The 13,333-nt window shown below is 35.8% G+C and overlaps 1 protein-coding gene across 1 annotated transcript in view; it reads left to right on the top strand.

The window, feature by feature from the left end:
- LOC134743411 (uncharacterized) overlaps window positions 1-13,333 on the top strand; it is a 76,211-nt gene continuing 62,878 nt past the window's right edge. Inside the window, exon 1 of the mRNA XM_063676801.1 lies at window positions 1-187. The gene's annotated coding sequence lies outside the window, so the exon portion shown is untranslated. The remainder of the gene's footprint in view (window positions 188-13,333) is intronic.

Here is a 13,333-nt window from a genome sequence, read left to right as displayed (position 1 = left end):
CTCCAGAAAATTTTCGGCCAATTCTCCCCGCGCGAACCCCCATGCCTAGAGGCTGGGCGTCAGTGTGGCCGCATCCGCCGCGCGCGACGCCCGTCCCGACCCTTCGTGTATTCCCGCCTTAATTACTGCAAACAATGGTTACACGTCAGTAGTTTTTGCACGACACGACACACGGATTGGTCTTGAGGTGAGTACGATTTTCAATGTCAGTGGCGGTTGAACGTGAAGCGTTTTTAGCACTTTTTACCGCGGATTTTCGCGAAATTAGCGCGTTTTCTGAAATTGAAAAATAGTGTTAGTTTTTTGCTACAGATTTTTAGAAGCGAGTAATAAGCTTGCGGGTTTTCGTGAAAGTAGTTCTGAAATGGCAAAATAGTGTTTGGCAAAATTATATTTGTTTATCATGTATTTGTTTAGGTAGGTACTATATGAATGGTAAAAAAATTTGTTGTGACTTATTTTTCAAAAGTGTTTTTCAATAAAACAACATGTCAAGATTGTTTACCCTTTTTCTAATACTAAAAAAACAAATTAAAGAATATGATTAGAAAATACACTTGATATTTAGTACGGAGCACCTTTTTTAGATGGTTTTTTATAAAAAATATATGTAAAAGCGTGGGAATTTCAATCCGGAGGTTTCGGGTGTAAATCCCGGTTCATATCAATGAGTTTTTCGGAAATAATGAACAATAATGTCATTTGATATTTACCAGTCGGTTTTCGCAATTCTTGGGATTAGTTGCCAAGTGGACCCCAGGCTCCCATGAGCCGTGACATCGCGAGGAAAATGATGATGATAGTTAGTTAGTAATACTGACATTTTCCGCAAATCGACAACCATTGTGCCTGTTTTGCGTGAAAACGAGGTAGCACTACTCTAGCCACCCCAGCTCCTCCACGAAACCTAGCAGTGTCTTCAGGTTGCTAACTTCAGTGTGCACGGAGTCCCTAGGTATTGGCACAGGGCGGACACGCTATACATCAAAAATCACTTGCGTTTCTATGTGTGAATGGCATGTCTGTACACGTGTCATGCGTCATAGTGTGAGTAAGTTGCTTAAATACAGTACTGAGCGGTCTGAGCGGCCGTCAAACGGCCGTCAATCTGGTGTCGCGGGGCGAGGGCATTCGAGTCGGGGCGGGGCGGTGCGTGGCCGTTGTGTATGATGTATGATAATACTATTACTTATTCTGTGGTATTGGCTCATGTATACTTCCACCTGTTTACGAAGAGAATATGTTTTGCTGTTTCCTCTTCTTCCATGCACGCTCTGCACATGGGGCTGTCTATATTATATGCGACGTTTTCAACTAAAAGCCACATTGTCGGTTGTCGATAAGGTTGATTTCAAATTGAAGCTTTAAGGAAATAGCGCCTTATTGACAACCGACAATAAGTACCCTTTTGGTTAATTAACAACATGCGTTTTCGAAAGACGCGTTTCGCAAAAAACATGTGTTTTATATTTGTAGAGCCATGAAACTGATACATCTATTATTGCGCGCTTCGTACACTAGTATATTTATACTCGCAGTTTTTGCCGATGAGTTTCTAAAGTGTATAAATGTTTATCATATAAACTGTACGTGACGTGAGGTAGGCCTATAGAATATACAGGATGTTTATTTCAAATGCCTATTTTAAAACGAGCTACAGATTTAAAAAAAAAAAAAAAAGATCGGCAACGCGCATGTGACACCTCTGCTATTTCACGCGTCCATAGGCTACGTCAGGCGGCCTGTATGGTTGTTTGCCACCATCATATGTAGTATAAAAATGGACAGAGTGGGCAATCAGAGATTATAAGATATGGCTAGCTGTTTTAAAATTAAATACTTAAACTAAACAAAGGTTTTCTTAAGACTTTCATATCCTACCGGAAATTAAAACCTGTGGAAAACCGGAAGTCGTTTTACGGGCATTTTCATTTAAAAGTGTACCATGTGTACCATTCACTTTTTTTCGAAAATCCATTAACTTTTGAGTTATTTCTACTCAGAATCACGAGTACTATCGATTTAAAAAGCAAAAAAATATGTCCCCAAAAATGACAGTTTTGTAACGCATTTTCACATACATTTTGTATGGACCGTTACAAATCTGACATCCAAAATTTGTATGAAAAACTAGGGACACTTTTTTCTTTGTCTCATTCATAGTACTCGTGATTCTGAGTTTAAATAACACAAAAGTTGATCGTTTTTCGAAAATAAGTTAATAGTACCATTTTTTCTGAAAACCTTACACAGGAAACGGATAGAATAACTATAATATCGTCATTTCTTTGCCTTTAACTTTAATACATTGTTTTAAAAATAGGAAAAAAACGGGATCTTTATAGGTTCACTCGAGCGTCTATCTGTCTGTAAATTATTATTAACATTTTACTTGGGCAAAGTTAGGATTCCCACTGGTATATACTTTTACCAACGCTTAATAATGTACTTTTTTTTACTGGCCCATTCGAAGCAACAACCTGTGTACTAACCGCATATAAGAGGTAGAACGGCCACATTCGCGGTTTCAAATGTTTATGTGTTTTGCGTACTGTTTTACTGTTTATCGTCGTATATATGTGGCTTTTTTTAAACCAGTGTTTATTTCACACACTATCTCGCATTTTGTACGTTTCATATGCCTGTTTTAACGGTCTTTGATACACATTAGATTAGTGTAGGTAGGTAAGGGTAGGTATGTAGGGTACCATTGGCATCATAAGTAGCGGATCACCAGATCTACTAGCTTAAGAGGAAAGGGACGGCCGTTTCTCCATACAAACGTAGTCCCCATTTTCCTCTCTGGATATTGAGTTGACATTATGGAAAATTTTATTATTGTAAAAATTATGCGAAATACAGATTTCATACAAATTTATAAATGCTCCTAACCCTTATAATCCATACTTAATATTATAAATGCGAAAGTCTGTCTGTCTGTCTGTCTGTGTGTTCCCTCTTCACGCTTAAACCGCTGAATCGATTTAGATGAAATTTGGCATAGAGATAGGTTGAGTCCCTGAGAAGGACATAGGATAGTTTTTATCCCGAAAATCATTGCTTAAGAAAGTAAAAACCGGGGTGGAATTGAGATAATTAACGAAGTGCCTGCTAATTTGTGTGCATAATATGTTTAAATTTAGATTGCTATGAAATTTTTTCCAGGCGCTATTCTTACTTTAGCTGCGGTTACTAAGTCCACGCAGACGAAGTCGCGGGCAAAAGCTAGTAATTTATAAATCGAATAAAATCAAACGTAGGGGCATAGCTGTGTTTGACATACAACAAACTGCGTCAAAATATTATCAATAATGTTAATATCCAGAGAGGAAAATGAGGATTACGTTTGTATGAAAAGGCGATTTCGGGCGGGTCCTCCACTTTCGTCTTAAACATAATAGATATGTCGTTACATCTTATTAGACTGTTACAAATACTTTTAAACACGGGCAATTTAGACATAATCATAGTCATAATCATAATTGCTTACGTCCATGGGCGACGATGACTGCTTCCCATCAGGCGGCTCGTCTGCTCGTTTGCTGAATATCACATTAAAAAAAAATATTTTTATTCAAAATAGATTCATACAGAACACTTTTTGAAAGTCGAAAAAATCAATATCTAAAAGTATTCCAGGGTGGCAGATACTTTATTACGCCTAGGTTGAATAGATATATTATTCGCTGTATTTCATTTGATTTATTTATTATTAAAACCTTATTATGAATTTTATGTACAGTTTTGTTAAGAATAGATAACAGCTTCATTATCTATTACCAACATCGTAATAACAGGAACACACACAACCAACCACAGGCACAAAAGTCTTATAAAAAATAAAGTAGGTAACCCGACGTATTTATGAAATAGAATATCGCACAATAGATCCATTAAACTGCACCCCATTCGATCAAACGCCGGCTGGTAAGTGCATCTAAACATTTCATAAAATAATATTGTACTGCGGAAGATATCTTTTGACATTGATAGACAGCAAATACAGTAGCGGAAAATAATCTATTCTATCATATTTTTTTCAGGTACATTAGCATAATATTTTTGGTTATTTGTCAGAAACGGCTCTAGCGATTTCGATGAAATTTACAATAAAGGGGCATGTGAAAACGACACTTTTATTAAATAAAAACCGGCCAAGTGCGAGTCGGACTCTCGCACAAAGCGTTCCGTACCTTACGCAAAAAACGGCAAAAAAAAATCACGTTTGTTGTGTGGGAGCCCAAATTAAATATTAATTTTAATTCTGTTTTTATATATTTGTTATTATAGCGGCAACAGAAATACATCATCTGTGAAAATTTCAACTATCTAGCTATCACGGTTCCTGAGATACAGCCTGGTGACAGACGGACAAACAGACAGACGGACAGCGGAGTCTTAGTAATAGGGTCCCGTTTTTACTCTTTGGGTACGGAACCCTAAAAACATCCCAATGAAATTAACCGATTTGTATAAAACCAGCGCTAGAAACACTGAAAAAAAAACCAAAAAACCGCGTCCAAACGGTTTACCCGTTTAAGAGCTGCGGTGTCAAAGACAGACACACTTACTTAACGGTCAAATTTATAACAACCCCTTTTTTACGTCGGGGCTTAAAATTACCAATTAATAATAATTATATAAGACTAATTACACGATGTTTATTATATAATTTGTTTTCGTTACAGACTGTTTATCTAAAGCCTCTAATCTAAGCTAATTGGCTAGCCAGCTAGCTAGCTACTCCATGAGTCACCAAAGCAATCCCATTAGTCCCACGGGAGCAAATCAGGCTTAAACGATAAGACAACGCACTAATAAAACCTCTATTAAGTCTCCCTAAGGCAAACTACAAAGCACAAGTCATTAGATACTTTTAAATAGCAACAGTTTATAAATTCAAACAGTATCTTAACTAGGCATTTAATTAAGTTAATTAACCAGCACTATCCGTGACTCACGAAAATCTCATTACTCCCACAGGACAAAATCAGGTTCAAACGATAAGATAGCCAACTAATAAAACCTCTATCAGTCTCCCTAAGGCAAACTATAAAGCACAATACTTTAGATGCTTTATAATGGCAACAGTTTATAAATTCGCTTCAAACAGTATCTTTACTAGGCATTTTATTAAGTTGATTAACCATCACTATCCAGTGACTCACGAAAATCTCATTACTCCCACAGGCCCAAATCAGGTTCAAACGATAAGATAGCCAACTAATAAATATCAGTCTCCCTAAGGCAAACTATAAAGCACAATACTTTAGATGCTTTATAATGGCAACAGTTTATAAATTCGCTCAAAACAGTATCTTAACTAGGCATTTTATTAAGTTAATTGACCATCACTATCCAGTGACTCACGAAAATCTCATTACTCCCACAGGACCAAATCAGGTTCAAACGATAAGATAGTCAACTAATAAATATCAGTCTCCCTAAGGCAAACTATAAAGCACAATACTTTAGATGCTTTATAATGGCAACAGTTTATAAATTCGCTCAAAACAGTATCTTAACTAGGCATTTTATTAAGTTAATTAACCATCACTATCCAGTGACTCACGAAAATCTCATTACTCCCACAGGACCAAATCAGGTTCAAACGATAAGATAGTCAACTAATAAATATCAGTCTCCCTAAGGCAAACTATAAAGCACAATACTTTAGATGCTTTATAATGGCAACAGTTTATAAATTCGCTCAAAACAGTATCTTAACTAGGCATTTTATTAAGTTAATTAACCATCACTATCCAGTGACTCACGAAAATCTCATTACTCCCACAGGACCAAATCAGGTTCAAACGATAAGATAGCAAACTAATAAAACCTCTATCAGTCTCCCTAAGGCAAACTATAAAGCACAATACTTTAGATGCTATATAATAGCAACAGTTTATAACTAAAACAGTATTTTAACTACGATTTAAAAGTTAGAGTAAGAACGACGATTTTTACTGAAAAAATACGTATGCAGTAAGATTAGAATTGTTGATTCAGTATTTCGTTTGTATGAAATAGACATAACAATAAGATTCATCTATCTACCAGTCTTCTTGGTTTTGTTTTTAGGGATTTGAAAAATAAGCTGATATGAAAGAAAAGAAAGAAAGAAAAAGCATTTATATGATTGTGAATCACATAAGTTTGCGTCCATTTGTATGTATTCGGTAGATATGCCGATATATTCTTTGCTCTTATAAGAGGGTCATTCTCAAAAAAATATGTATGCGGTCTAACCGCCGCAACCCATACACAATGTATGAAAAGAGCAATTAGACGCGACCGCAGGCATATTCTCAGAATGACCCATGACTCAAATTGTAAAAGACCTGTTTAAAAAAAACTAGCCAAGTGCGAGTCGGACTCGCGCACCGAGGGTTCCGTACTTTTTAGTATTTGTTGTTATAGCGGTAACAGAAATACATCATCTGTGAAAATTTCAACTGTCTAGCTATCACAGTTCATGAGATACAGCCTGGTGACAGACAGACAGACAGACGGACAGGCGGACAGACGTACAGACGGACCGACGGACAGCGGAGTCTTAGTAATAGGGTCCCGTTTTTACCCTTTGGGTACGGAGCCATAAAAAGGCCTAATTAATTTTTGTAGTTGCATTTGCAAAATAGGCCTTACCTTGCACGTGGAGATAGATTTAGATTTAGATTTATTTATTTCAGGATAAAAATTACACTATAAATTTGCATCAATGTCAAAATTATGCTTATCTTCTTATCATGATCGTCAAACATTACATATTAAAAAATACAAAATAAATTAAAATAATTTTCTCTCCCAATAAGGATCGTCATATAAGTATGTATAAACTAATACTAATACCAAAGATAGATATAACTCCGTAATAGATGGATACAGTCTAAGGAAAAAACGTGCCTCGAAAATCAAGAAAATTTGATTCTCGTTCAGAGAGCGCTACTAGTTTAGGCCTACAGTCGTATAGATGGCGTTGACGGTTTCGTTTGTTATTTAACAATTTTAACGCATATCAGTGAAAGAACATGGGTCAAAATCATAAAAATAATTAATGCAAATAAAAAAAAATCATTTATCTATATTTAAATACATTCTATCGTATTTTTATAAATCTTCATTTTTAGTTTTAAAGTGTGTCGACAGATGGCAGTGAATTTACTGGGGTTACAAAATTTACTATGACAGTACCGCTCTAGTATAAGTTACTCTTTGCTAATAGTATACTGCATTAGCTAATACTTACACTGTGTTATCTGTGCCCCTCGTAGTTGCCCCCTTAGTTGGCTCTATTCTATTCTATTGTTATCAAGGGTCCTTCCCTTTGGAATCGTGACTATGACAAAGGGGTACCCGTAGACAACGTAAAACATAACCAAATGGACTTATTTTAATAGCTTTATCAAGGCGTTTACGTCATTATGGCAATACGTAATAACAAAATCAGAAGTAACGTATTTCTGTAAACAGATGGATTAAGTTTAATAGCTTTATCAAGGCGGTTACTTCATTATGGAAACGTGGAGTGACTAGATCAGAAAGTATAACGTATTTTTGGGGTGACAATATGGTGTGATAATTAGGACGGATGGTAATAGTAGAGATTTAACGACATTTACAAATACCAAAGATAGATATAACTCCGTAATAGATGGATACAGTCTAAGGAAAAACCGTGCCTCGAAAATCAAGAAAATTTGATTCTCGTTCAGAGGCCGCTACTAGCTTTGGCTTACTGTCGTATAGATGGCGTTGACGGTTTCGTTTGTTATTTAACAATTTTAACGCATATCAGTGAAAGAACATGGGTCAAAATCATAAAAATTATTAATGCAAATAAAAAAAATCATTTATCCATATTTAAATACATTTTATCGTATTTTTATAAATATTTATTTTTAGTTTTAAAGTGTGTCGACAGATGGCAATGAATTTACTGGGGTTACAAAATTTACTATGACAGTACCGCTCTAGTATAAGTTACTCTATGCAAATACCTAGTTCTAGTTAAGTAGGTTGGTAGCAAAGGCATTTATATAACGGGGTCAGTTGGACTGGTATGGTAATAGAAGGAACATTTATAAAAAGTAAGGGCAAATCGCCTAGCATGGTACGGGCATGTGATGCGGAGGGATGAAAGTCATGTGACGAGAAAGGTATTAAGAATGAATGTGGAGGGAAGTACGAGGAGAGGAAAACCGAGGAAAAGGTGGATGGACTGTGTGAAAGATGATATGAAACTAACGCAAGTGAATGATGAGATGACGGGTGACAGAGATGTATGGAAGAAAAAGACATGCTGCGCCGACCCCAAGTGAATGGGACAAGGGCAAGCGAATGATGATTTACATTTACTTAGGGAATCGTTTGTAAAGTTAAATTATTGCTAAGAATATGTGTCATTTTCAACCAAAACGGTACTTATTGTCGCTTGTCAGTTAGGCGCTATTTCCATATAGCTTCAATTAGAAATCAACCTTATCAACAAGCGACAATGTGGTACCTTTTGGTTGAAAACGTCACATATTCTTACTTACAGAGACCTCTACTCATTTATAAAACTCTGAAGCGTAATAAAATACTATCATGAAAGATAATATTTTGACACAACAAAAATTTGTAACTTGATACAACGAAAATTGTTGTTGTGCTATAATTGTGTCGTTTCCAAAAAGTCCCACTTTGTCGCTTGCCATAAGGAAGCAAATATCAACATCAAACATCAAACATTTATTCAGCAAATAGGCCACAGGGGCACTTTTACATGTAAATTTTTACAAGCAATAAAATTAACCAAAAATTACAAAAAACAATTAAGGTCCGTTTCTTTATTCCGTAGACTAAAATGACGTTTCATGTGTAAGACATGACATTTCTTAGTACCACATGAAATGTCCATCTAATCTACGGAATAAAAAAACAGAATCAATGAAGCTTTGATAGGTTTAAAGATACAAGCAAATCTCGTCCTTATGGTAAGCGACAAAGTGGTACCTATGACTAGACTTCGACAGAATTAGTGATAGCTCACGTTACGTGAGTTAAGTGTATTGAATATAATATATAGATCGGTGTGACCAAAGTGACCATAAATACCTCAACAAAACAAAGACGTATATTTAGATATTTTTAAGCACATTGGCCGATCCAATATACCTATCTGATGGCGAAAGTACGTACGTAAATTCCGCTCCACTTTTTTGGACATTACTTTTTTCATTTCATTTTAAATTAAAAACGAAAAAAAACAGAAACATCAGCCTCAAGAAAATTATGTAACAATGGCGGGACAATTTGTCGAACCAACATTCAAATTATCATAATTGGATAATCGTTCCAAGCGCCTTTGTTTTACTTCTGTGACGAGTTTGCTGAACAGAAACATAAATGATAACAGTTTTTTACCAGACTGAGTAGTGAGGGTGATGTTTTTCAAGTTACGTTTGTGGGTGTGTCTGTTTCTTTGTAGCCCAGTAATAGTAAATACGATTACGCAAAACGTTAAATTATTACATACATTTTTTTTCTTTTTAATTCGATATTTTTACATAATACATCCAAAAAACTTTTCACCCGGAATTCCCTTTATAGGCCATTTTTTTGCACAAATAAGCGCCAATTTTTTGTACTACTGAAACTTCAAAAAAAAAAACCTCAAAACTTCTACTGTATTTATTTAGCAAAAAGGCCACAAGGGCACTTTTCCACGTCAACATTGAATTTACATACAAGCAAAAAAATTATAATAATAGGTACTACATCAACAATTATAATTTTATATTGAAATAGTTTTAAATTTACCTCCGACATTTCGAGGACGGTTTTGTCTCCGTGCTCTCGAATATATTTTATTATGTTTTTAGTATTTGTTGTTAAAGCGGCAACAGAAATACATCATCTGTGAAAATTTCAACTGTCTAGCTATCACGGTTCATGAGATACAACCTGGTGACAGACAGACAGCGGAGTCTTAGTAATAGGGTCCCGTTTTTACCCTTTGGGCACGGAACCCTAAAAAGGATTTAAGTAATAATAATAAATCTTCTGAAAAAAAAAATGTAGGCTCAGTCTTACTATTTAGCAAGTCCATTTCATTAACAAAGATAAAGGTCACTTTGTGTGTAAATTTCTATAGAAAGAAAGAAAGAAGAAAGAAAGAAAATACATTTATTTGACGCCACAACATAGTACATAAAAAAGAAAAGCATGCAGACAAAAAAAACATTTGGACGCCAAAAAGGATCCCCACTCAGCATAGTGCCGCGGCAAACCGTGGCGCTGGTTATCTGTGGGGAACTGGCTTGGTCTTATTTATTAATCTAAAAATAATGGCGACACGTACGCCAACGACACACATATATAAAGAACTGACCCATTTTCTCTTCTCTCGAGTATACCTTTGAGCCTTAATTGAGTTCCAAAGCAGGTAAGTCCATAGAGGGCAAGAAATTTGTAAGTCAATGAGTGTCTGGAGTCTGGAGCGAGCAATTTAGCGAGGCAACGTCAGTCGGACGAGGACGCTGGATGGCCGGACGGACTAGTTTTGAGTAGTTTTTCATTATACAGGGTGATCAATAATCGCACTTAAACTATCGTGAGACATATTTCAAAATTTTTATCAGTACGGTTTTTACTCACTATTATTTTTAGTCGCTTTTGGCGACATGTTTCGGATTCTTTGGGAATCCATGCTCAGGCACGACTAAAAATAATAGTGAGTAAAAACCGTACTGATAAATATTAGGGTGATCAATCCAAATGGGTCAGTAGGGTGAAGTCAGAAACTAAGAGATAAAAAAATCTCTTCTTAGGAACCATGGCGTCGATTTTAGATTTAATAATAATGACATTCAAACTTTTTTTTAAACTCGTATACATAACCGGGAATCGAACCTGGTCAATATTATTTATTGTAATCGCGTGAGTATTTGTTTGTATTATTGATCCCGAAATTTGAATAAAAAATTAAAAAAAATTATTGCCATCATCATCTTCCTCGATTGGCCGACTTGGACGACCTGTCCCATATATTTTTTTACGAAAAAAAAAATATGGGGCAGGACGTCCAAGTCGGCCAACTCTCCATACATAATCAACACTATTTTTTACACCTTGTATACATACCTATGTCTGGTACCTACAAATTTTTGTTGATAAAAATGATTATACTATGAGCGAGGAAATAGGAGAAAATAGAACGAGTTGAAGTTTTGTATGTAAAAGTCCTACTTAGGTACTTTTGTGTTAAGTATTCGAATTGTGTAATTTTTTATGTCCAATTAAGAGAGCGTAACTTTGATTTTATGACAGGTTCGTGTGGCTCTTAACATGAAAAAGGTCGTAACTAATTATTACCTAAAAAAAAACAACTTTCCACAATGCATAACAAATACAGTAAGTTAAGAATACTTAAAAAAATACAAAAGTGTATGTACGCCATTTAAACGTTTTTTTCGAGCGATACTAAATTTTGTCTTTCGCGGTAGGCCCCAAAATATGGTCAGTCTTAAAGCCACTTGTATAACCTACCCCGTAACAATAAACCAAACCAATACACTTGAAACCTTGACGTTTGAAATATTTCAGAAGGGTCAAAAGGACTCGCCCTTCTACCATGTTTACGTTCGATCATGTGGAAATTCTTGGAAAAGCCTTCTTGGCCTAATAAAAGCTTTGTTATTATATTGAGTTGACGGCTCATTTCAATAATAAGCGATTGATGAGCGAAATTGAGCAGTGAAGATATAATAAATAGGAGAATGGATGGAGCAACAGACTACAATACAAATATGTCTTTATATTATGTTATACCTGTTTAATACAGAGACATTCCTTATCATGTCTCTCGTGATATTTCCGTAAGTTAATGGTTGTTTATCATGGTGGTCTTCTACTGTCCGCGCGCGAAATCCGTGCATTCGGAGGTCGAGGAAGTAGGGGGGGTGTGCGCCGCGCCCGTACGTACAAAATGACACCACTCTGTCATGACGCCCAACATTCCTAACATACCTCAGCCGTGCACGGAATTTGCGCGCGGACAGTAAATGCGTTACGTAGATATTTAGGTTAGACATTATTATGACTGACCTACATTTTTAAGCTAATTATATTTCATTTATGTTGACTATATTTTATTTTTAATGGCGAAATATCGTGTTTTTTTGTAACTAGACCAATGTAGCAATGAAGGCAACGCCTACATTGCCATTTATATGATATTATTAGGTAAAAACACGGCATTGGCAAGTATATCGGTTATGTATGTACCTATGTTATAAGCTTGGTTACTTACTTACTGCTGTGGCGCGACGACCCGAAGTGGATCCACGCCTCCGACACCAAAGACCGCGATGCTACTCTGTCCAAAGCCGTTTCTGTCCAGTCGACAGCGCCGAGTTCGCTGAGGTCTCTCAATGAATTAGGTATAAGCTTGGTTAGTGAATAAATTTATTTTTAGTTAACAGCATGCAGCATGTTACATACTTTTACAACTGTACATGCTGCATGTACTCTGATAACTATAATTTATAAGTATCATGAGGCTATAGTACTTTAACAATGTGTTGTTAAAATCTCTTCGTGTTTAAAGGGGCCCGCGGACTATCAGTCCTCCGGACGATATCGGCCTGTTAGTTAGAACAAAAATTTAACAGTTCCGAACAACTGACAGGGGTCCCTTAAAATCATGTAAATGTTTACCGAAAACCACCAATATAGTTTATATTCATATATTATAGTCTTGGTTATAAAATTATTTACTTTAAAAGACACTGCACCTTACTTAATCGTTCTTTTTTAACCCATTGGTTGACTGGTAGAGAATGAATTAAGCCATAAATTCCGCCATTTGTACCACCATGTATTGTGCACTAAAGAAAATAAATAAATAGTTAAATGGTCCACAAGATCAATACGTCATTTAGTTTCTATACCAATATGTTGTCTTCGAGTGTTTCTGCGTTTGTTCTCTCATTTATGCAAACAAATATGTATCCTCTCGATTCATATCCACTTTGCATTTACCTCCAATTAGTATTTTCAATACTACGTATTGGTTGTTATTAACTTCCTCAATATTTTATCTTGAGATATGAACCATCGTATAGGTGAGAACGTCAATTGTTCGAGCCGATCTTTGAACCGTGACAAACATACATAATTATAGGCTGTAGTCGAGCGGAGGCGAAAGTGCTGTGCGAAAGGTCTTTGATCGAAGAAAAAAAATACGGATGTTTACTTCGCCATTATGAGGAAAAATGCATTGGTAATGTCGGAAAATTAGGGGTTAAAAGATCTAGAATAGAATAGAATTTCTTTATTGGCCAGAATA

This window comes from Cydia strobilella, chromosome 8, assembly GCF_947568885.1.
Source record: "Cydia strobilella chromosome 8, ilCydStro3.1, whole genome shotgun sequence".
In the NCBI taxonomy this organism is placed as follows: Eukaryota; Metazoa; Arthropoda; class Insecta; order Lepidoptera; family Tortricidae; genus Cydia; species Cydia strobilella.
Note: the sequence above shows the minus strand (reverse complement) of the source record. Positions and strands in the feature narration are given on the sequence as shown.